The sequence below is a fragment of the Nuphar pumila genome, chromosome 2, assembly GCF_984573655.1.
Source record: "Nuphar pumila chromosome 2, dmNupPumi1.hap1.1, whole genome shotgun sequence".
NCBI classification, from domain to species: domain Eukaryota; kingdom Viridiplantae; phylum Streptophyta; class Magnoliopsida; order Nymphaeales; family Nymphaeaceae; genus Nuphar; species Nuphar pumila.
Window position 1 is genome coordinate 51,267,184 of NC_143250.1, and position 26,789 is coordinate 51,293,972.

Below are 26,789 nucleotides of genomic sequence, written 5' to 3' on the forward strand. Positions count from 1 at the left end.
GACGACCTCGCTTAGGTAACAAGGCACATTTTTCAGTTGTCATGAAAATGATAACACATTTGTCACAAATCTTGTGATGACCCAATCTCTGGTAATGGGATAATCTTTTAAATTGTCTACCAAGTATTCTATTCTTCCTTTTTCTCAAAATTTTATCTTAAAAGCTTCTTCCATATTCTAACCATCCCTTTATTCTACAGAAAACATTGGCATTATAAAAATGGTTCAGACAAGAAGCGGAAAGCAAACCATTTCACCTCAGCACAATGACAGTGATATGGAGGGGACGAACTCTCCCAGGTCTTCCAAAGGATGGAGCCATGGCAAGGGAGATGATGTTGATTCAATTATCTACAGTTTGTTCCAGAAAATGATGGCCAAGATGGTGTCGGAACAAGCTGAGGCCAATGTGAAGAAAGCATCTCCCAGGAATAAGTTCAGAAAGAAGTCTGTGAAAAAGAAAGTAAGAATCATCAGAAAGAAGGTTCAACCAGACAACACTTCTGAGGGCACATAATCAGTAGAGGAAGAATCAAAAGAAGAGCAGTTTGTATTCAGTCAGAATCCTCCGCGACAATTTGTGAAGATAGCCAAAGAACCTAAATCTGTGAACAGTCCCCAAGTTTGGAATTTCAGCAAAGGATCCAATGCGTGAACAACTGAGAGAAGTAACTCACGCAGTCAAGGACATATAGGCCAAGATCAAAGGAAAACAAACCTATACTGGTGAGGACTTCTACGATGGCCTAGACAGAGATGACAATTAGGAGAATCTTCCCCATAAATTCATCAAGTTTGATGAAACTGGTAATCTAAAGGCTCACCTAGCCACATTCTATGCAGAATGCAGCCATTTCTGGAAGAACAATAGGGCCTCGTTTATCTGCTTCCCCCTAAGCCTAGAAGGTACAACAACCAGATGGTATGCGAGCCACATCAATCCTATCGAAATACGAGAGTTCGATAAGGTGGTAAACTTGTTCATTGAGCACTTCATGTTCAACGTCGAGGCCTCGTCCACTCTCAATCACTTATAGAACCTTAAGGAGAATGAGAATGAGAAAGCTGGAGAATTCATCCACAGGTGGAGAAGCACCTATAACAAAATGAAAATCCTCATTCCAGAGGAACACGCACTGCAAATAATCCTTAACAATTTTTCTCAACTTCTGAAGAGTATCATCTCCACTTCTCCAGTAAAATCCTTCATCAAGCTAATCGAGCGAGCAAAATGGCTAGAGACAGGGATGAAAAATAGCCTTTATGAGTGTTTCACTCTTGTTCAAGGTAACCCTGAACAAAAGAAAAAGGCACATTTTACCTACTCTACTGACATCTCAGGCAGCAGCAGCAGTGCAAATAGCAAGAAAGGCAGGAAAAACCGTAACAAGAGCTTAGGAAGTTCTAAAACTGAGAGAACAAATTTTGTAGCCCAAAAAGAAAAGTTTGTCAAGCCGTAACCTGCCCAACCAGTGCCACAACTCGAGATAAAACATCAAATGAAACCTAAGCACGATGGATGGAGTTATGACAAGGAGTTTACTGTTGTAGAACAATCTCGAGAAGATGTCCTCGAATATATACTTTCAAAAGGGATGGTTAAACTCCCTAAAGTTGCCAATCCTCCAGTTATCATGGGGAAAATGAAGGAGCAATTCTGTAAATTTCACTGAACCGTAGGACATGACACAGAAAACTATTTTGTCCTCAAAAACATCATTCAGGATTGTATTGACAAAAAATTGTTGATCGAGGATGAGGAGGAAGAACAACCTGAAATCCTATCAAAGTCATTTCCGAAACATTCAACTTCAGTTGTTTCAGAACATGTATCTTTTCCTCATATCCATATTCAACCATGCTCCAACTAGGACATTCAGGATCAGCGTCAGGTCCTAGTGTTGCACCAGGCTCAGTCCTCCACCAATAAGGTGGACATCATTTCAGTTCTCAGCAGGATGAAACCAGCAAGTCAACCGGCAGAGGCATCAGCAAAAGTTGTCAGGCAGATTCCTAGATTCCCAAAATGCTTCATTAAATCTGCTTCAAAGAAAGGTGAAGCATCTGACAAAAATGCTAAGTCAGTTCAGAGGCCAATCATAGCTTTGTCAAATATTTCCATCCTAGAATTAGTGCATGCTTCTCCCGAGCATCAGCAAGTTCTCGATGACTTCCTAAGAAAAATCAAAGTCAAGTCGAGCACGACTCCGCAGGACATGGCCCAAATAGTAAATCAAGCCATGACCAACGCACCAATAACCTTTTTAGATGAAGTTCTGCCAAAACCTCATACATTCCACAATAATGCTCTTTACATAGTGGTGCAGACCAGGGGCATGACTGTCCCTCATGTGCTCGTGGATAGAAGCAACAACCTCAATATTTGTATAGAAATGACAGCCAAGGCTTTGGGCCTAAAAGAGGAAGAGTATGTCCTAGATCCCATTACGATCTACGATTTTGACAACCACAGGCAGACTGCCATGGGGAAGATATTCCTTAAAATTTTTATCAACTATTCAGTGCATACTGTATTGTTCCATATGGTCAATGTGCCACCCACATACAATCTTTTGATTGGGCGCACGTAGATACATAATGCCAATGTTGTTCCTTCTACCCTTCATCACTGCATAAAATGGTCGAAGGGAGGCATGATTACCACAGTTTTAGGAGAAGATCCAGAAGAGATAGGCCTGATTACCCCTTCTACTTCTAATGGACACATATATTTTCTTGCAGCCACAAAATACTTCACCAAATGAGTTGAGGTCATTACTCTGCAGACAATAGAAGGCCGAAATGTGGTCTCTTTTATCCACAAGAGCATTTTATGTTTCTTTGGCATACGACATGATATTGTTTTAGAAAATGACAGTCACTTCAAGAACAAGAAGATGAAGACCTTCTACTTGATGTTTAGGATTCATCATCACTTCTCAGCTTCCAACTATCTTCAAGGGAATGGTCAGGCAGAGGCCACTAACAAGATTTTGTTCCACATTCTAGAAAGAACTGTGGAGACAAGCCGTGATTGGCATAAAAAGATACACGATGCACTTTGGGCATACCGAACCACCATTCAGACTCCAACCAATGCTACTCCTGTGGAGCTTGTTTATGGGACCGAGGTAGTTCTACCTCTCCACATTCAAAAGCCTGCATTCAAGTTTGTGTCGCTTATAGAACTCCCGCTTGATCAATATCAGCAACAGAGGTTGGTACAACTTGATCTGCTAGACGAGAGAAGACTCAAGGCGACAGAGCATGCTCAAGCTTATCGTCAAAGGATAGCTCGACATTACGCCGAGTCTGTCATCGAGAGGAGATTTCGAGTTAATGATCTGGTGCTCAGATCGACAACTCATCTCAAGCATTGCCCACGGGTTGGTCACCCAATTGGGAAGGTCCTTATGTGGTTAAGGAAGCACTGTCTCATAATTCATATCGTCTCATCAACACAGATGGGGTGGAACTGCCGGATCCTATCAATGCTCTGCACTTGAAGAAATCTTATACTTAAAGTGCTCATTCTAGCCTTTGTACTCTTCAAAAGAGCCTTTTTCAATAAACAGTAATCTTCTGACAATTCTCACATTCTTTTCCATAATACTGGAGCATTTTTATTTTATATATATATTTGTCTTCCCTTTAACGTGTGCAAGCGGGATCAGACAAACTCTTTTTCCTCAATTTTATCAATTCTCGTTAATCTTTTTGTCAATTTGTATTCATCTTTATCAATTTTTCATCAATTTTATCAATTTTTATCAATTTTTATTAATTTTTCATCAATTTTTATTAATTTTATTGATTTTTCATCAATTTTCTATCAATTTTTGTCAATTCTATTCAACCTCCCCGTTCAGGATAAGGGGTTAATCCTGAAAATCAGGCCATGTACAACTAACTATGATGGCCTATTTAAATCAAGAATCCTTCATCAAAGCATTTTCATTTTCTCTACTCAAGATTCAGGTTTATTCTCTTCAAAATCCCTTCAATTTCCCGCTCAGGTTTAGGGATAAACCTGAATTTCTCTTTCAGGTTAAGGGATAAACTTGAACCTCGTCATGCGAGGTCCTTCTTCCTTAAGGATAAGGGATAAGGGATAATCTTGAAGTCTTAAATCATCAATTTTTTGCCAATTTTGCCAATTTTCACTAGATCTTCGTCAACCTTTGTCAATTCTTTATCAAAATTCAATTCTTCATCAATTTTTATCAATATTTATTGATTCCTTACAGATTTTTATCAATTCTTTTGATTCGTTATCAACTTTTATCAATTTTGTTGATTTTGTTAATTTTTATTCTATTCTCCTTCAGGATAACGGGTAATCATGGAGTCATCATAAACAATTCAAATCTTAGACCATCATGGGTCAAGAATCTTGAATAAATCTCTCATCTTCTTCGTGATCGTCAGAATCAATTCATAACCTTTTGTCGATCCCTCCGAAATCTGACTTTCGGGTTGGAATTATTTCTTGCCCATCTGAGTTCCAACTCAGGTTTTTGTTTTTTATTTTCTTTTCTTTTTAAGATCCGGGTTCCAACTCGGGTCTCATTTTATCTTCTATTTTTGAAGTTTTGAGTTTTAACTCGGGCTTCCTTTTTGGATCCAATGCTCGTATTGGACCAATTGTTGCATTGAAAATTTGAGTTTTCAACAGATTTTCCTTTTATCTTTTATTTTGAGGATCTGGGTTCCGACTCGAGGTTTCTCATTTCATCTTCTATTTTTGAAATTTCGAGTTCCGACTTGGGCTTTCTTTTGGATCCAATGCTCGCATTGGACCAATCGTTGCCTTGAAAATTTGAGTTTTCAAACTTGAATTTTCCTTTTATCTTTTATTTTGAAGATCCAGGTTCCGACTCGGGTTTTTCCATTTTTATTCTTCTGTTTTTAAAGTTTCGAGTTTCGACTCAGGCTTCCTTTTGGATCCAATGCTCGTATTGGACCAATCGTTACGTTGAAAATTCGAGTATTCAAACTCAAATTTTCTTTTTATCTTTTATTTTGAAGATTCTGGTTCTAACTCTGGTTTTCCCCTTTTATTCTTCTATTTTTTAAGTTTCGAGTTCTGACTCGGGCTTCCTTTTGGATCCAATGCTCGTATTGGACCAATCGTTGCGTTGAAAATTCAAGTTTTCAAACTTGGATTTCCTTTTATCTTTTATTTTGAAGATTCGGGTTCTGACTCGGGTTTTCCCCTTTTATTCTTCTATTTTTGAAGTTTTGAGTTTTGACTCGGACGTCCTTTTGGATCCAATGCTCGTATTGGACCAATCGTTGCGTTGAAAATTCAAGTTTTCAAACTTGAATTTTCCTTTTATCTTTTATTTTGAAGATCCGGGTTCTGGCTCGGGTTTTCCCCTTTTATTCTTCTATTTTTTAAGTTTTGAGTTCCAATTCAAGCTTCCTTTTGGATCCAATTCTCGTATTGGACCAATCGTTGCATTGAAAATTCGAGTTTTCAAACTCGAATTTTCCTTTTATCTTTTATTTTGAAGATCCGGGTTCCGACTTGGGTTTTCCCCTTTTATTCTTCTATTTTTGAAGTTTTGAGTTCCGACTTCCTTTTGGATCCAATACTCATATTAGACCAATCGTTGCATTGAAAATTTGGGTTTTCAAACTCGGATTTTCCTTTTATCTTTTATTTTGAAGATCCGAGTTTCGAGTCGAGTTTTTCCCTTTTATTCTTCTATTTTTAAAGTTTTGAGTTTCGACTCGGGCTTGCTTTTGGATCCAATGCTCGTATTGGACCAATCGTTGAGTGGAAAATTTAAGTTTCCAAACTCGGATTTTCCTTTTATCTTTTATTTTGAAGATTCAGGTTCCGACTCAGACCTCCCCTTTTGATCCAATGCTGGGTTGGACTATTTTTTTGGTTGAAAGTCTGGGTTTCGACTCGGGTTTTCACTCCCTCTCAGGTTAAGGGATAAAGCTGAGCCTCGTTTATTGAGGTATTTCTTTTCCCCTTCAAGATAAGGGATAATCCTGAAACTTCGACAATCATTCTCATTTCGATTTCTGAATGACTTAGAATGTCGGTCTCCTTTTCAACTCTCAGTTAGAAGATCCAGTGCTCGTACTGGTACATTTTTAAAAATCCAGTGCTCGTACTGGTACATTTTTAAAAATCCAGTGCTCGTACTGGTATATGTTTAAAATCCAGTACTCGTACTGGTATATTTTTAAAATCCAGTGCTCGTACTGGTATATTTTTAAAAATCTAGTGCTCGTATTGGTGCATCTTTCAAAATCCAATGCTCATACTGGTGCATTTTTCAAAATCCAGTGCTCGCACTGGTATATTTTCCAAAATCCAATGCTCGTACTGGTGCATCTTTCAAAATCTAATGCTCGTACTAGTGCATTTTCCCAAATTCGGTGCTCGTACTGGTACATTTTCAAAAATCCAGTGCTCGTATTGGTGCATCTTTAAAAATCTAGTGCTCGTACTGGTGCATTTTTAAAATCCAGTGCTCGTACTGGTGCATTTTCAAAATCCAATGCTCGTACTGGTGCATCTTTCAAAATTCAATGCTCGTATTGGTGCATTTTCAAAATCCAGTGCTCGTACTGGTAAATTTTCAAAATCCAGTGCTTGTACTGGTGCATATTCAAAAATTCAGTGCTCGTACTGGTATGTCTAGCGCTCGTGCTAGTGTTTGGCTGACTGATCGGTTCCCCCCCCCCCCCCCCCCAAGGTTCAGTATTTACACTAACCATTCATCAAAATTCAAAGCTCTAATTCTCAAATTCCAAACCTTCGGGTTACCATTCTCTAAAAAATCAATCATTTTATCTTGCGAATGACCCTTTTTCCAGGGAGAGTTTGAGGGAGCTCGTTCCTTTCGCATGCCATCATTTTTATCATTCGCAAGAACCCTTTTTCCAGGGAGAGTTTGAAGAGACTCATTTCTTCGTTAACTGTTTGCAAAACAACAACCTAATTTTTACATAAAAGAACCCTTTTTCCAGGGAGAGCTTCAACGGAAGCTCGTTTCTTTTTGTGGCCCCCAATTTCTCATTTTGGCCTCTCCTTCGCAGAGGACCCTCTTCTATGGAGAGTGTGATGGACTCATTCCTCTGTGATACTTTTTCAACCTTTATTTTCAGCTGCCTTTCCATAAGAGAAGCCTAGAGATAGGGAGTTTTGATGAAAACTTAATCTCTTTGAAAGTTCTATTTTGCAAACACCTCCTCTTTAGGAAAGAGAATAATATTTTTTATTTCTCATTCAAGTAAGGGTCAAGCTTGAGTCTCTTTTTTTGGGAAAAAAGAGAGGAGAATTTTGTCACAGGTGTGTCAATTCGATGTCAAGCAATTCCTTTCATTAAAGATTTGTAGAACATTTTTCCAATTTGTCACAAAAGCAGTTGTTGTCCTCAAAATTTTATTGCACAAAGAATTACTTCAAACTACCTTCAGTATTGTTTCCAAAAGGACAAGACTTTTACGAAGAAAGAATATAATTCAAGCTTTTTCTGTTGGTCAACCAAGAGGATGAAGAAGAATCTTCGATATGATCGGCGAAGGAAAAATTCAATGATGTTGAAAAGCCATAAGTGAACCGATATTGTTCATAGCTATGGCACATTCTTAAAGACCGTTCTTCTGGCAGCAAGGCAGTGAAAATATCCTGAGCGATAAAAAAAAGAATTCACTCAATCCATATCTCCTCACCCATTTAAGTTGCAATCAAATATCTGCAAAAGGGATCTCTCAATCATCATCAAGTTGAAGACTGGTGGATGAGTTAGATCCTGTGATCATTGCAAAACTTTTCCTCTTGGTTTTCTCTTTTCCTTCCTTTTGCCTTTCTAGCCTCTATTTCCCCTTTTGAAGGAGAAAATAAAAGGTAGACAAGAAGAAAGAAAAGAAAAGAAAAGAAAAAGAGAGAAACTCTTTTGCAAAGGTCTCACTTGACCTTAATTTTGAAAATATTTTGAAATTACTCACCTCCATTTTAAAAAAATTATGAGAAAATGGAGAGACGGGATTCACTCGTCGGTACGAGGTTCGATCGTTCCTGGTGCCTTTACCAGGGGTAATCGAGCCAAAGATCGAATTTATGCTTTTTTTTTGCCTTGCCTAAATATTGCCTAAGAATTTATTCTATCTAAAATTGCACAAAGAATCATGTTTGTGCCATGCTAATGCAGAAATGTATGCTTTTGAGAAAATAGTTTAGAATTTTTGGGATTTTCCAAGTGATTCTGAAATAAATTTGATAATGGAGTGAAGAAATGATTCAAAGGTTTGAAATTGGTTTGAAAAAGTTAGATTTTGAATCTAACTTAGAATTTTAAATAGATTCAGAAGAAGAAACTTGAAATTCCAAGTCTTGGAATAATCAGAGTTTGGAAAATGGATTTTTGAATTTGCAGAAATAAAAGAAAAGGAGACTTCTGGAACTTGAGATAGATTTTTGAAAAACAATAGAGTTTCAAAGTAAAAAATGAACTTTGAATTTGAATGGATCGATTCCGAATAAAAGAATTCTTAATTTTAGAACCTGAAAGAGGAATTGAATTTGGATTTAGACTTAGGAAATAAATTTGAAAATGCTTCTGGAAATAGGAATTGGAAATGAAACTGGATTTGAAATCTGGAATCCTAGAGGGAATTTGATCATAAATCTGGAATTCTAGACGAAATTAGATCTGAAGTCTAGAATTCAATATGGATTTGAATCCAAAATCTAGAATCCTAAATAGAATTGGATCTGAAGTCTGGAATCCAAGATGAAATTAAATCTAAAATATGGAATCCTAGATGGAATTGGATCCGAAGTTTAGAGTCCAAGATGGAATTGGATCCAAAATCTGAAATCCAAGATAGAATTGAATCCAAAATCTGGAATCCTAAATGGAATTGGATTTGAAAATCTGAATCCAAGGTGAAATGGGATTTGAAATCTGGAATCCAATATGGAATTGGATCATAAATCTGGAATGGGGAATGGATTTCAAAAATGGGATTTGGATTTTGGAAATCCAAATGAAATTTGGAATTGGATCTAAGAAATCCTAAATCAATTTTGAAAGGGAGATGAAATTTAGGAAAAATCGATTTTCAAAGTGAATATCAAGTTTTGATTTTTTAATGTCTGGTTTAAGACTTAGAATTTTGGAATTTTGAGAAATAAAGGATAAATCTTGAAATTCAGACTTGAATTCTGAAGTTAGAAGATGATCTGGAAGATTTGAGAACCTAAAGTGAAGAATAAAGAATAAAACTTGATTTTAAAACTGACATTTTTAAAATCAGGTGATGAATCTGGAAATTTCAAAGTTTAAATTGAACTTTGAAATTGTATCCTGAAAATGAATTTGGAATTGCAAAGTTGAATTGAACTTTGAAATTGGATTTGATTTTAAAAATTGAATTTTGAATATTGAAGTGAATTCAAATTTTCAAAGTCAAATTGGACTTTGAAATTGAAGTTTGAATTTTTGAAATAAGATAGAATTGAGAATAAAAAGATGATTTTTAATAAGATTTGAAGATTAATTTGAGATATGAAGAAGATATTTGAAAATATATCTCAAAATTACTTGGATTTTAAAAAAGAATTTTGAAAATATGATATAATTATATCCTAAATGATGAATGAATTAAAGAATTTTGAAAATTGGATTTTTGAAAAACATATTTTATTCTTTAAATAAATTAAAATAAGATTGAAGATATAATACATCTTTGACTATGGTCATAAAATGTATTATATAATAATCGTATTTAAATTCATTTGAAGAATAAAATACATTTTGGTGCCTTTATAGAGTTTAAAATGAAATTAACTCTCAATATATCCTGACTATGACCATTGATATATATTTTGAGTTGATTTTAAGTTAAACTCTGATAAAGGAAAAAAAATTATTTAGAAAAATATGATGATTTTTTAAAAGAGATCCAGTGTGGATCCAGTGTTATTCCATAAAAGATAAAAATCCTAAGCATGGCCCACATTTTGACTATGGCCATCAATGTGAGTCATTTGCTTAGGATTAATTACCTCTTACTAGAATGGTGCACGTGCCATTCGTGTTTCACCATTGTAGTGTTGAGAAACTCTGTTTTGATGTCACATAATATGATACACTGTCGGATTTGATTTTATATGATATGATAATATGTCCTCTTGAAAAATGTTATATTATGACTGGATATGTTTTGCCATAAATCTAACGAGTATTTGATGCAAGGATATCTCACCCAAAAAGGATGGAGACTTCCTGTTCAAGTACAACTATGGTGCAATCATACTCCTTGAAGAAAAAGCTTGATGAGCCATGCATTCCTAACGATCAACTGAAGAGATCGGCTACCTCAAGATGAAGATTTTTTTCTTCTTTAGAGTCATATGTAACAGAACCTTCAGGAACATGCATATTGCATATTACATACTCATTCATAAAAGCTATATCATAAAAGTATACGATAGTTTCAAAAAGCTCCTTTTTGAAAACTAATAATTGTACCTTTTTACAACCATTTATGAAAAGGTATTTTGACATGACTTCAAAATGTAATAATTGTACCTTATATCATATACAAGACAACTTGAAAAGTAATGTTTTTAAAAGTAGGAAAAAGACAAAACATGAAATCGGCTACACAAAGAAAAACAAATATAATATGTTTTGAAAAAACTCTAGTTACCTTCTTTAAAGAAATGATTTCAAATATAGGAAAAAGACAAAACATGAAAATCGGCTACACAAAGAAAACAAATATAATAAAGGTTTTGAAAAGACTCTAGTTACCTTTTTACAAACCCATAGAATGTCGACTTACTTGAAGTCATCATTCTCTTTGTATAGCATTAAATACCTTCTGTAAGAAATCCTTGTTAAATATCCTTCTCAAGAATGTCGACTTTCTTGTAGTCTTCATTCTCTCTGTAGACTTTGAAAAACACAACATAAAGAAAACACTTGACATGACTATGTACAAATAAATATCTCAAAGCACTCATTGTACTTACACTCATTTAAAGTAAAGAAGTACTTATGTACCTCAAATCATTAATTAGAATAAAGACAAAACTACATAATAGCCTACAATCCAACGTTCAATGTACTATTGTAAGAAATAGACTTTTACATAAAATATGTATTACCTAAAATATTACAATGACTAGTGTACCCTATATTTTACTTTTATGGAAAAAAGACTTTCTCGAATTTCTCTAAAGATGTTTTTGAAATGACATAACATTTCACATCTCAAAAAGGCTACAATTTCAAAAAGTAACGAATACTTTTTTAAAAGCTATATAAACACACTCAAATGAACTATTCAAACAATGAATGGAATGGACATGTGAGCTTATAACGAGAAAAATTCCTATTCGATATTTGAAAAAAGAGCCTTGAAAAAGAAAGAGAAAAAGAAAAGAAAGAAAAAAGAAAAAGTCAAGTCTAGCTCTTTGACAAAGAGTATCCTCTGAGTGACAAACAGAACATTCTAAGAATCCTTCATTCGTGCATTCATATCATTCTGAAGGTTCTATAGGAAGTATTGTAACTTTCTATTATTCACTGTTTTCCTTCTTTATTGAAAGAAGTAGACCTCTGTGAAAGAGGGTGTGCCCTTCTCTGTTGAGAGAAGAAGACCTCTGTGAAAGAGGGTGTTGTCCTTCTCTGTTGAGAGAAGAAGACCTCTGTGAAAGAGGGTGTGCCCCTTCTTTGTTGAGAGAAGAAGACCTCTGAGGAAGAGGGTGTTGTACTATTTATCCGGTGACTCGGATGTTATAGTGGAAAGCTCAAGTGGTTTGCTTGGGGATTGGATGTAGGTCAGGGTTTTGACCGAACCAGTATAAATCCTGTGTTTATTGTGTTGTGTTTTATTGCTTTATTTTTTATTATATCAACTTGCATCGTATTTCACTATTCACCCCCCCCCCTCTAGTGGAATTTCATTTGGTATCAGAGCAGGTTTGCTGGTTTCGACATAACAAGTCTTCCAGCACATATGGCATCTACCTCTTATGCTCGTGATATTGAAGGTCAACACGCATCTCGTCCTCCTTTCTTCAACGGCTCCAACTATGGATAGTGGAAGCGCAGAATGACTATATTTCTCAAATCTATAGATTTTGCTGTATGAAAAATTGTTGAGCATCCATACACATCTCCTTCCGCAAACTATAACTTATGGTCTGATGAAGAAAAAAAAATGGCAAACCTAAATGCAAAGGCTATGAATGCCTTATATTGTGCCATCGATCAAAATGAATTCAATAGAATATCTATATGTGAATCTGCATATGATATTTGGCATTCTTTGGAGGTTGTTCATGAAGGAACCAACAAAGTGAAAGAAGCCAAAATCTCATCTCTTGTCAGAAAATATGAGTTGTTCAAAATGAACAAAGATGAACCCATCACAGAGATGTTCACCAGATTCACCAACATCACCAACGATCTGAAATCTCTGGGTGTAACCCACTCTCAAACAGAAAAGGTGAAGAAAATCTTGAGATTTCTCACAACTGATTGGGAGAAAAAGACTACTGCTATTGAAGAAGCTCAAGATTTATCCAAACTTTCCCTGGACGATCTAATAGGAAATCTTATGGCATATGAAGTCGACATGAAGGAAAGAAGGGAAGAAGAACAACCGTTGAAGAAAACTCTAGCCTTCCCAGCCCTTTCTGAGGATGAAGACTTAGAAAAAGAAACTAAGATTGCGCTACTCACCAGAAAATTTCAGCGCTTTATGAGAAGGAACCGGCTTCCAAATAAGCACAAAGAAAGAAAAGACCCAAAAGAAGATTCTATGTGCTACCAGTGTAATAAGCCAGGTCACCTGAGACGTGACTGTCCTCTTCTCAAAAGAAAATCCAAGACTGAGGAACCAAAGAAAAGGTTCTTCAAGAAAAAGGCTCTGCATGCTCAATGGGATGATTCAGAACCATCCACTAGTGAAGAGTCAAATGATGATGAAGCAGAAACCGCCAACATGTGCTTCATGGCAGAAAGCTCTGTAAGTGAATCTCTTGATTTCTCCTTTGAAGATCTTCAAAATGCTTTTCAGGAACTTTTTGAAGAATCAAGGAAAACAATTCTAAAAAATAAACAGTTAAAATATGAGAATCTAGAGCTCCTTTTGAAAAATGAAAAACTCAGTATTGAAAATTCTGAGTTACAAAAGAAAAATCTTCTTATCACTTCTGAAATCTCGTCTACTAGCTTCAAGACTAAAAATCTGCAAGTAGAAATTTCAGAATTAAAAAGTAAAACTCAAAACCTTATGAAAACGGTTTTCAAGTTTACTAAAGGAAAAGAGAACTTGGATAAACTCCTATCCTCTCAAAAAGTCTCTTTCTACAAGAATGGTATTGGCTACTCCCATTTCAACAAACCTTCTTGTATGAATCAAAAGATCACTTTTGTGAAAAGTTCTTCTGAACCAAATAAGGAGTATTATAATTTTAATTTTTTGAACTCCTCTAAGGCTATAGGCAAACCCAAATCCAAATGGATATGGGTTCCAAAGTCTAACAAAAAATGACCCGATTGGGTAGCAAAAAGAAATTTTACTTAATGATTTGCAGGCTCCAAACAAGAAGAACAGATGGATTCTAGACAGTGGATGTTCAAAACACATGACTGGACATTCAGATCTCTTTGCTGTTCTTCATAAAAAGGAAGGAGGAACCGTCACCTTTGGAGATAACAACAAAGGTTTGATAATAGGTATTGGTAATATTGGAAATATAGATAAACCTCTTATCAAAGACGTTCTCTTGGTTAAAGGCTTAAAACATAACCTTCTAAGTATTAGTCAAATGTGTGATACAGGTTATAATGTTAGCTTTAATCATAATGCTTGTCTTATAGCAGACACCAACAAAAATATTATCTTAAAAGGTATAAGAAAAAATAATATATATGAACTATACCTAGAAAACATCACAGAACATTGCCTCATAGCTAATAATGACTCTCAACATCTATGGCACATGAGAATGGGTCATGTCAATTCTAAGTACATGTCTAAATTAGCTAAAGATAAGTTAGTACGTGGGTTACCTAAAATATCTTTTAAAAAGGATCATTTTTGTGATGCATGTCAATTAGGAAAACTGTCCAAATCATCTTTTAAATCAAAAAATATCATTTCTAGCAAAAGACCTCTAGAGCTTCTCCACCTGGATCTCTTTGGTCCTTCTAGAGTAGCTAGTCATAATCACAATAAATACGTTTTTGTCATTGTAGACGACTACTCAAGATTTACTTGGGTAATATTTTTGAAAAACAAAAGTGATACGTTTTTTCAATTTGAAATTTTATGTAAAAAATTACAAAATGAAAAATCTTGTTCTATTGTTAAAATCCGTAGTGACCATGGAGGAGAATTTGAAAATGAACTTTTTGAATTTTTTTTTAACTTGCATGGTATTTCTCATAACTTTGCCTTTCCTAGAGCTGCACTTCAAAATGGTGTAGTAGAAAGAAAGAATAGAACCCTTCAGGAATCTGCTAGAACTATGCTCCAACACAATAATCTTGCTAAATCTTTTTGGGCAGAAGCTGTTAATACTGCATGCTACATAACAAATAGAGTTCTCATTAGACCCTTATTAAATAAAACTCCCTATGAACTATTCTATGACAGAACTCCAAGAATAGACTATTTCAAAGTCTTTGGTTGTAAATGCTTTATCCTAAACACAAAAGGTAGCCTAGATAAATTTGATGCTAAATCTATTGAAGGCATATTTTTAGGATATTCAAGTCATAGTAAAGCATACAGGGTTTTCAATAAGAGTTCTAAGTCTATTGAAGAATCTATGCATGTTAGTTTCTGTGAATCTATTGATCAATCTGTTCATAAGCAAACTAACGATGATGATGTTGAAAGTACAGATTTATTTTTAGATAACACAGCTAAGTCTAATGAAGATGATCATCAAAGAACATTTGTCGATATCAAAGATCATCCTCAAAAGCAGATTTTGGGAGAACTGACAAAGGGGGTTCAGACTAGAGCTCAGCTAGAACGGATTGCAAATATGACATTCATTTCTCAACTTGAACCAAAGAAGATTGATGAAGCCATCATCGTTGAGTTCTGGATGCTATCCATGACTGAAGAACTGAATCAATTCCAAAGGAATGAAGTTTGGGATCTTATACCAAGACCAAAGGATCATCAGATCATTGGGACAAGATGGATCTTCAGAAACAAGCTAGATGAAACAGGTAATGTTATAAGAAACAAGGCAAGACTAGTGGCTCAAGGATACAACCAGGAGGAAGGTATTGATTTTGATGAAACTTTTGCTCCTGTTACTAGACTTGCATCTATTAGGATGTTTTTAGCATATGCAAGCTATATGGATTTTAAACTATATCAAATGGATGTTAAAAGTGATTTTCTAAATGGTTTTATAAATGAGGAAGTTTATGTAAAACAACCTCCAGGATTTGAAAATGAACAATATTCGGATCATGTTTTCAAACTCAAACGTGCTTTATATGGATTAAAACAAGCACCTCGTGCTTGGTATGATAGACTTAAAACCTTTTTGTTAAAAACTAGTTTTTTTGTAGGCAAAGCAGACTCTACATTATTTGTAAAAATAGTGAATAATCATACCCTAATTGTTCAAATATATGTAGACGATATCATCTTTGGATCTACTAACAACACTCTTTGTGAAGAATTTTCTAAGTCCATGCAGAAAGAATTTGAAATGAGTATGATGGGAGAACTCACCTACTTTCTTGGACTGCATATTAAGCAAACCAAGGGTGGAGTTTTCATCAATCAATCTAAGTATGCTCGTGAACTTCTGAAGAGGTTCAACATGAACTTAACTGCTTCAAAAACTACTCCTATGAGCACTACTACTGTTTTGGACAAAGATGAAGATGGTAAGTCTGTTGATACAAAGGTATACCGAGGTATGATAGGATCACTTCTCTATTTAACTGCTAGCCGTCCAGATATCATGTTCAGTGTTTGCTTGTGTGCTGGATTTCAGTCAAATCCAAAAGAATCACATCTTAAAGCTGTAAAAAGAATAATGAGATATTTAAAAGACACAGTTGATTTTGGATTATTCTATTCAAAATCATCTACATTTGATTTAATCTCATACAGCGATGCTGACTTTGCTGGAACTAAATCTGACAGAAAAAGCACAAGTGGAACATGTCATATGCTAGAGCACTCACTAGTATCATGGTTCAGTAAGAAACAAAACTGTGTATCCTTATCAACTACTGAAGCCGAATACATTGCTACTAGCCTAGCCTGTACACAAGTTATCTGGATGAAACAAACCTGAAAAGATTTTGGTTTAAATTTTGAAAATACAACTATTTTCTGTGATAATAATAATGCCATAAACTTATCTAAGAATCCTATTTTACACTCACGAACTAAGCACATTCAAATAAGACACCACTTCTTAAGAGAACAAGTCTTAAACAACATAATTAAACTCGAATTCATACCCACTAATCAACAGTTAGCAGACATATTCACTAAACCATTGAAACTTGAAGACTTTACAGGAATTAGAAGAGAACTAGGAATATGCAAACTAAGTGACTTATAAATTAATCACACTTATTATAATACTTCTTATAAGTTTTGTTAAAATCTTATTTTAAAAGTTTTTTTTCTCTTATCGATTTTTTGTTAGTCAAAATAGGTTTCCATATTCACATATACTCTAAACTCTTATAAGACACATTCTTTATGTCTTTCAACTTGTCATCTTTCAAGTACACATCCATTATGACTCCTTGTCCTATCTCCTTTCACTCATATCCATAAGAACTAATTATATTAAAAGCTATCATGACATTGCTCATATCACTCATCTCATAACTCCCTTATTATTTTTGTCCTTTTGTGAAAACTTCTCTTACGATAAGTTGATTCACCTTCAACATGATAACATATTAGTTTATGAGAAATCTTGCTTTTCAAATTTTTAGTCAAAATCGAATGATTATTTTTTTGGTTCTTTTACCTTCTTCTAAAGATCTAGTTGCTATGTTCTCATGTAAATTTTTACTATATCATTTGATATATCATATATTACGTACACTCTATTATATCTCACGTAAATTTTTACTATATCATCTTTTATATCATAGCCTAAGAACAATCTATTATCATCTCTTCATGCTTTACATCTTTTACAAAAAGTATTGTAAAATTCTCTTTTCAAAACACTTGTACTCCACTCATTAGTACATTTTGTATCACCTTTTTATCTCTCTCTCTCTCTCTACATTATACGAAGTTCCTTTTCATCCGTGACCATGACTCTCTCATATATTTTATATTTTTCTCCAATCGAGACTCATTAAAACCTTGTCCTTCATTTTTTTATTATTCTCATTAGTACCTTTAGTACTTTCTCTCTCTTATACGAATTGAGCCTCCATTCTTTTCAATCCGTGTTTTTGACTCCTTCACTAGTTTAAAACTTAACTTTGAACTTCCTCCAATCGAGTTTCTTTAAAAATATGTTTATCAAATAAACATTAATTCATGTCAATCATAACTTTATTTTATGTCTTTTGTCTCATATCAATCATGAATTTTTTCTTCTTATTCCTATCCTACAAAAAAAACATATATGTCATCTCACTTTTCTCTATGACTACTCTTACTCCTTCCACGCATATCCATAAAAATATTTCTTATATAAGCAATTATTACTCTTCACTCATGAATATCTTTTTGTCTCATCATCTCTCTTACCACTATTCAAAGTCAAAGTGTGTCCTTCTCATATTTACGTATACTCATAAAAATTACAAATATGAAAACATATTAATCATGACACATTTTTTAAGTCCTTCTTTTCTTTCAAAAAATGTCATATCTTTCAAAGTACACATCACATGATCACCCTATGACCTATTTCCTTTCACGTATATCAAAATATACACTTCTTAAATAAGAACTTATTGCATTTCCTCATACTCTCATGTTTGTCCTATTCCAAACTCCCTCTTCACGATTTTGGAATGCTTTCACATAAAAGTAAATCTTTGAAAAAGTTGTTTGTTCTTATTAGGCCATTATTCACTCTCTATTCTTCATGATCTTCATGAAAATCTTTAAAAACTCTTGAATCATTCTTTCTCTTACGACACTCCATACTCAATTCATGACTCTTTTCACTATCCAACAAGATTGCCCATAGAAAATTTGTTACATATATAGAAAACATTATTTTGAAACTATGTCCTTCTTAATATCTTCAATAATATAATACACTATCTTTCGAAATTGATTTGATTTGTCATTCACAAGTCTCTTATTTTATAACTCACGCATTTCCTCTTTCCACTAAAATCTAAAAATCATTCACTTCCATTGTCATTCAATTCTTATCACAATTATTTTCTCTCTTCTATTTATTCGGTTGGTTCATTCCTCACCAATACCACTCGTATCTCACTATCTTCATACATACTGCCAAACTCGTTCCTCCTCTCTCAACTCCCTTTTGCAATGGCTTCCTCCTCAAACAAGGTAATCACTGCCGCCGATCTAAGGTATCCAGATCTTTTTCACGACTACAACTTACTTTGCTCTCACCCAATTCATGAAGGTAAGTTGGTTCACTATGAAGACTTCATGTTATTTGACCTAGACAGATCTCTCCCCGAACTCAAACACCTACTAGGATGTTCATCTCAAGCTGCCTACTATCCTGAACTCGTTCGACTATTCTACACAATTTTTTCCTCTGATCATGAGCAAACTACCATCACCACCAAAGTACGCGGATGCCTGATTTTCTTCGATGCTTCCGACCTAGGTAGAATTCTAAACCTTCCTTCCACCGGCACAGACCTCAACAACATCGTACCACTCGACCGCTCAGTGCTTCGAAAAATTCTTCTCTGTACCAACTGCTCACAACTTCCCTGACACATGAGGAATCTCCAACCTCATGCTCAATTGCTTGCCCAGATTCTTCTCCACAATATCTATCCCAAGCTTCCACGCAAGGGATTAGTACCAAGAAAAATCTCTCTCCTTCTCTACGCATTTTTTTCTTCTACTCTGATAAACTGGTCCAACATTCTTTTCGACCTTTTTATTCGTTATAAAAAATTCCAGCCTCTTCTTTTCGGGTGTTTTATAACTCCCATTCTAAAATACTTCAAAGTACCCCTTCAAAATGAAGATATTCTCCATCCCTCTCAGGTCCTCGATGCTACTTCCTTCAATCTCAGATCTCTGCACCTGCCCGACTCTGATGAAGAAGATCCAACATCCAACTTTGATTACTTCTCTGCCCTCATGGATGTCCAGCGTTCTCAGGATCATATTCTTCGCCGTCAAGCCTCGTTGCAGCAAACTCTACAGACCCTCTAGACGGATCAAGTCAACCAAACACATCAACCTACTCCACCTTCGAAATAAACTTATTTTTTTTACTGTAATATTTATTATTGGTCTGTAATAACTCTCTTACTCTGATCCCTTCCTTTTTGTCTATGACAAAGGGGGAGAAAACTTGTCTCCATTATTGGAGAAATACTCTCTTTAAACATTTTTCAATATTTTATAATATTATTATTTCTATGCATAATGTCTTTTTGACAATGGGAGCATATTTTGTCATCATCAAAAAGGGGGAGAATGTTGAGAAACTCTGTTTTGATGTCACATAATATGATACACTGTCGGATTTGATTTTATATGATATGATAATATGTCCTCTTAAAAAATGTTATATTATGACTGGATATGTTTTGCCATAAATCTAACGAGTATTTGATGCAAGGATATCTCACCCAAAAAGGATGAAGACTTCCTGTTCAAGTACAACTATGGTGCAATCATAATCCTTGAAGAAAAAGCTTGATGAGCCATGCATTCCAAAAGATCAACTGAAGAGATCGGCTACCTCAAGATGAAGATTTTTTTCTTCTTTAGAGTCATATGTAACAGAACCTTCAGGAACATGCATATTGCATATTACATACTCATTCATAAAAGCTATATCATAAAAGTATACGATAGTTTCAAAAAGCTCCTTTTTTAAAACTAATAATTGTACCTTTTTACAACCATTTATGAAAAGGTATTTTGACATGACTTCAAAATGTAATAATTGTACCTTATATCATATACAAGACAACTTGAAAAGTAATGTTTTTAAAAGTAGGAAAAAGACAAAACATGAAATCGGCTACACAAAGAAAAACAAATATAATATGTTTTGAAAAAACTCTAGTTATCTTCTTTAAAGAAATGATTTCAAATATAGGAAAAAGACAAAACATGAAAATCGGCTACACAAAGAAAACAAATATAATAAAGGTTTTGAAAAGACTCTAGTTACCTTTTTACAAACCCATAGAATGTCGACTTACTTGAAGTCATCATTCTCTTTGTATAGCATTAAATACCTCCTGTAAAAAATCCTTGTTAAATATCCTTCTCAAGAATGTCGACTTTCTTGTAGTCTTCATTCTCTCTGTAGACTTTGAAAAACACAACATAAAGAAAACACTTGACATGATTATGTACAAATAAATATCTCAAAGCACTCATTGTACTTACACTCATTTAAAGTAAAGAAGTACTTATGTACCTCAAATCATTAATTAGAATAAAGACAAAACTACATAATAGCCTACAATCCAACGTTCAATGTACTATTGTAAGAAATAGACTTTTTACATAAAATATGTATTACCTAAAATATTGCAATGACTAGTGTACCCTATATTTTACTTTTATGGAAAAAAGACTTTCTCGAATTTCTCTAAAGATGTTTTTGAAATGACATAACATTTCACATCTCAAAAAGGCTACGATTTCAAAAAGTAACAAATACTTTTTTAAAAGCTATATAAACACACTCAAATGAACTATTCAAACAATGAATGAAATGGACATGTGAGCTTACAACGAGAAAAATTCCTATTCGATATTTGAAAAAAGAGCCTTGAAAAAGAAAGAGAAAAAGAAAAGAAAGAAAAAAGAAAAAGTCAAGTCTAGCTCTTTGACAAAGAGTATCCTCTGAGTGACAAACAGAACATTCTAAGAATCCTTCATTCGTGCATTCATATCATTCTGAAGGTTCTATAGGAAGTATTGTAACTTTCTGTTATTCACTGTTTTCCTTCTTTATTGAAAGAAGTAGACCTCTGTGAAAAAGGGTGTGCCCTTCTCTGTTGAGAGAAGAAGACCTCTGTGAAAGAGGGTGTTGTCCTTCTCTGTTGAGAGAAGAAGACCTCTGTGAAAGAGGGTGTGCCCCTTCTCTGTTGAGAGAAGAAGACCTCTGAGGAAGAGGGTGTTGTACTATTTATCCGGTGACTCGGATGTTATAGTGGAAAGCTCAAGTGGTTTGCTTGGGGACTGGATGTAGGTCAGGGTTTTGACCGAACCAGTATAAATCCTGTGTTTATTGTGTTGTGCCTTATTGCTTTATTTTTTATTATATCAATTTGCATCGTATTTCACTATTCACCCCCCCTCTAGTGGAATTTCATGTAGCTTTTTGAGAAATAAGATAAAATGAGATGAAATACATGGTTTATGGGATTTTACATGCTCATACATTCTAATCTAGTACAGAAAATAAACAATTCTCATTAACAACTAGCTATTACAACTTTGAATTGATCTAAGATTTCCTAAAAAGGGAAAAATGGCCTTTTCTACATAATTCCTGCAAAACTCAAGTTAGCACTAGATAAAAAAGTACATAGAAAGGAAATGCCATATTGTATTTAAGATGCAAGATGATGTATGTGCTATATACAATGCATGGTGAACAATTGATGTATTGTGAAAGTGGCGAGGAATGAACACTATTGTAATGCAGTGAAAGTATGTGGATGATGATGAGCTATGACATGGAGACACAACAAAGGACAAAGATGGCATTGTGGTGAAATGTTGGACATATATAGATGGGATGGACTTATGACAGGTGTTGTGGACGCCATCAAAGTGTACTTGAATTTACAACAAGTAAACAAGATGCCTTGGTAAAATGATTTCCAACAAATATTAACAAAGTGCATTTGTAATGCCCATGGCAAAATGCTACGAAGTGGAGATATTGTAGAGAAAATGGTGTTGGAAGCATGACATGTTGTGAGAAGGTGGAGTTTTGGGGATGTAGCTGGGGAGAGAGTGACAACAGCGGGTAATGTGATGGAAATGCAAGTGATAGGTGCACAGGCTAAGGAATGTGCTAGAGGTTGATAATGGTGTAACAAATCTAGCTGGGTTTGAAATGATAGCAAGTACGAAGGAGGTGATGTGGTGTAGATGATGCTACCGATAGGCTTGATGGATGAAGAAGGTAGCAAGTGCTGGGCAATGAAGGTGTGATACTGTGGAGTGTGGTGTTGTTGTGCTATGAGAAAAAGGTGTTTAGCAGATGCGCAGGGAATGGTTCAGTGGCATGGAAGGTGTATGCTGCAAATGGGACTGTAGTAATTAAAGTTGAGATGGGTAGCTGTTGTGACAGGTGGAGGAGATGTACAGGTGCTGCCACAGGTGGGTGAATGGTGCCGGGGTGCTATGCTAGTGGATATTGAGTACAAAAGAGGGCAATGGTGGCTAACAGGTGATGCTATTTGCAGAGTATATGAATATGAATGTAGTGATAGGATTTACAACAGTGGAATGAGGTGATAATGGATGCAAAATATACTACTACATATAAGTGGCAAAAGAGACAGGGGTTGTTGATGTATATAAATATAAGATGGCTGTTGGAGAGGAAAAATATTTGTGAGAAGGTGTTGATGATCATCTGGATTCTTTATAAATACTTCAGGTGTCTTTTATCCATTTGTAGATATTATTCTTTCAATGATATTTGTTGAAGAAGTTGTAGATGTTGTCTCAATTTCAGAACAATGCATCGATAGTATACCTTTCCTATGACATTCACTGGTTGAAGTATCACGATGTTGTTCTGCAACAACCACTTTAGCGATATCCAAGGCCTCATTCCTCAACCTATTAGCCATTTCTTGATGATATTTGACAGCGACACCAACTACCCCCAATCAAATTCGAGGCATTCTGCGGCTGGTCATAAAGGTGATTTGCTTGACAATATTAGAGACTTCTGTGGGCTGCACTTCAGTGACCGCATCAATCAATGATGTCAATGGAAAAGGATGGATTTCTGTAACATCCTGGATAGCGCCATCACTTGCTCAATTCTTACAGTCTGAGTCCAATTCCTCAGGAGTTTGGTCCAAAGGCTTCACAGCAAAACCAAATCCTATAACAGAAGGAGTTGGTCGAGCAACAGCCATAGCCTTTAAGCTTTTGATTTGTCTGGTTTTGCCACGGGGACCGAGCGACATCCTCATATACCCGCTGTTATTCAGCAGACAAACGACCAGGCTTTAGGTGTAGTGCCTCTGGCCATATGGTTAAAGTCCCTTACAAATAGGCGTTGGCCTCATAGAAGGCAGCACTAAGCCCCTCCTTTTTTATTCCTTCTCACAGATAGCACTTCACTAGAATCATTTAGAATTATCTGAAAAAGGCCTTATCAACTGCAATTTGCTTGGTCAATACACACCCTAAGTCAAGGTTGTCATTCATTGTGATTTAATCAAGAGCATTGCTTGGAACATTTGGCATATTTCCATATTGAGGACAATTCTCCAGTTGATTTGAAATGGCAATGCCAAACTTCCTTTTGTTGCAGGGATTCCGAATGATAGCTTTCGAAGCAGGTTGCAAGAGTCTGGAAAGAGGGAGGAAGTTGAGAGGAGAAGGGAAGCAGATCGTGAAGGAGAAATTTGGGTGGAGAGACAGAAGACAGATCGTGATGCGCAGAAGAAGGGTGCGTGAAGCAATGACGGGGTGAAGATGGATGCCTCAATCGGGGACCCCTGCGGCTTCTTTTATAACAAGAAGCCGTTAGGGGTTTTTACCGATTGAATCCACAAGGTTTTAATTTTTTTTTTAAAAAGTGGTTCCTTTAAAAAACTTTTCTAAAAAGAGGTTTACACAAAAGACAACTTTGGCCAAAAGAAGGGGTTTCAAAACCATATTTTTTGTATTTTCTTTTATAGATATATATATATATATATATATATATATATATATATATATATATATATATATATATATATATATATATATATATATTTGTTTTTTTCTTGATGTTTTCTACATTTTTTTGTATTTTTGAAATAAAAACTTCAAGACTATGAGAAAATGAAGGATTTTAAACTATTTTTGCAAAAATTTTAAAAATATTTACAAAAGATGGGTTTTCTGAGAATTCAGGGTTATCATTTGGAAATTTCTTTAGAAAATGGGTTTAGATCTGATTTTTAAGGAAATATTCGAGTTTTGAACCTCGAATTGAGAAATACAGAGCAATGGATTCAAAATGGATACTGGATGGATTGTCTGAGCCTTTCAGAAATTATTTTTTGCCATTTTTGTAAATTTAATTTGAAAATTGGATAACGAGGCTCTGATTTGGGTTTTTAAAAAATGGATTCGAATCCAAAATTGAGTTAGATAGATAAAATGGATTTGATTCCAGTAAAATTTGAGGAATAAACTGGAATTTTGTTCAAAATCGACACAATGATTCAGAAAAATGGGGGTTAGGGGCAAAAAGGGAATTTTTGTAATTTTTTGAAAAATTTGGGGTGTTCATAGATCCCCGGGGCCAAAGAAGATTTGGATCATCTCTGAGATGAAGGAGTTTGTGATGGGTCCTTCCAGGGAAAGTTCAGATCACCGCCAAGTTGAAGGCGAATGCGACAAACCCTAAAAGATATTTGATTTTTGCTATCATCAAGAGATTCTCAACCCAAGAAACAATATCATCAACATAATTTTTGAGACAAAGAAGGATCAAAATATCTCCAAGTTGAAGGAGTTTGTGACGTACCCTTCCAAAAAAAAAAAGTCAAGACATCTCCAAAATGAAGGATGATGTAATAAACTTCTTTCCCGAAACCCAAGAAAGTTTAATATCTCAAAAAGAGTGCCAAAAAGATCATCATGGGTAAAACTCAGATATCAATTTGCCAAGAATCTTTTTTATTTATGTGAAATTCTTCTATCAATATATTTTCACTCAATTGCTTTTATGAAACTAATAATATTTTCTCTCTTTTCATATCAAGGGAATGGATAGCTTCCTTGAAGAAACTCAACAACAACAAATTTGAATTTGATTCTTGATTCTACAGAGTTAGCCCAATTAGAGGTAATACTCTAGGTAGAAAGCGGTGATATTTTTCACACTAAACATGCATATTTCAGTCATTTTTAATCAACTACAATTTTTGCATCTTATTGGCAATATTTTCTAGTTATCCCAACATGAAGCAAGAACTTGATGTCCATTTTGACATATCCTGACATTGTCCCTCATTAGGACTGAAAAGTCCTTCCCTTCTGTTTTGATCTGAGCGCCTGGGCTCTCGGATCTGCACACTTCCCTGTGTTCTCCACTATCCCGCCATAGACAGTTCCCGCTCAGGATAAGGGTTAAACCTGAATTTTTCTGCAAAAGGTCATCTGTTTTAAAAGCTGATTTAGTCTCAACAATGAGACGCCCAAGAACAATCCCTTTTTCAAGCTTTAGGGACCCCTATTTTTCTCCTTTTGCAAATCTCTCTTAGATTTGTTGTGCAAAATCTGAAGGCGCCATCATGGTTTCTTCTTTTGAAGATTATATACCTGTTTAGGTCAAGGGTTAAGCCTGAATCTCGCTCCTCGAGGTATCACCCCCTTCAGGTTAAGGGTTAAGCCTGAACCTCGCTCATCGAGGTACCACCCGCTCAGGTTAAGGGTCAAACTTGAACTTTCTGCGAAAGGTCATCTATTTTAAAAGCTGATTTAGTCTCAGCAATGAGGCGCCCAAGGTCATCCATTTTCCAAGCTTTAGGGAACCCCTTTTCTTCCTTTCGCAAATCCCTCTCGGATTTGTTCATCCAAACTCCGAAGGTCCCATCATGGTTTCTTCGTTCAAGGATTCCGTATGGTTGTCCCTTTCAAGTTAAGGGTTAAGCCTGAACCTCGCTCCTCGAGGTACCACCCGCTCAGGTTAAAGGTCAAAACTTAACTTTCTGCGAAAGGTCATTTGTTTTAAAAGTTGATTTAGTCTCAGCAAAGAGGCACCCAAGATCATCCTATTTCCAAACTTTAGAGAATCCTTTTTTCTTCCTTTCGCAAACCCTTCTCAGTTTTGTTGTCCAAACTCCGAAGGTCCCATCATGGTTTCTTCGTTCGAGGATTCCGTATGGTTGTCCCTTTTAGGTTAGGGGTTAAGCCTAAACCTCATTTTTTCACTAGGTATTGTCTCTTTAAGGTTAAGGGTTAAGCCTGAACCTCATTTTGTTTTTCACGAGGTACCGTCCCTTTTAGGTTAAGGGTTAAGCCTGAACCTCACTCCTCGAGGTATCATCCCTTTCAGATTAAGGCTTAAGCCTGAACCTCATTTTTCTATGAGGTATCTTCCGTTCAGGTTTGGGTTAAACCTGAGCCTCATTCCAACGAGGTCCCTCGTTCCAACGAGGTCCCTCGTTCCAACAAGGTCTCTCATTCCGACGAGGTGTTTCTCTCAGTCTCATCATGGTTTTTCCCGTTGAGGAATTCATGCCCATCATATCCATCCAGAAAAGGATTGTACTTGAGCTTCACCTCACGAGGCATCTTTCTCAAAAATGTCCCATCAAGGTCTTCATATATTCCTTTCCCATTTAGGTAAGGGTAAAACCTGAAATTCATCTTGAGATATTTTCATCCCATCCAGG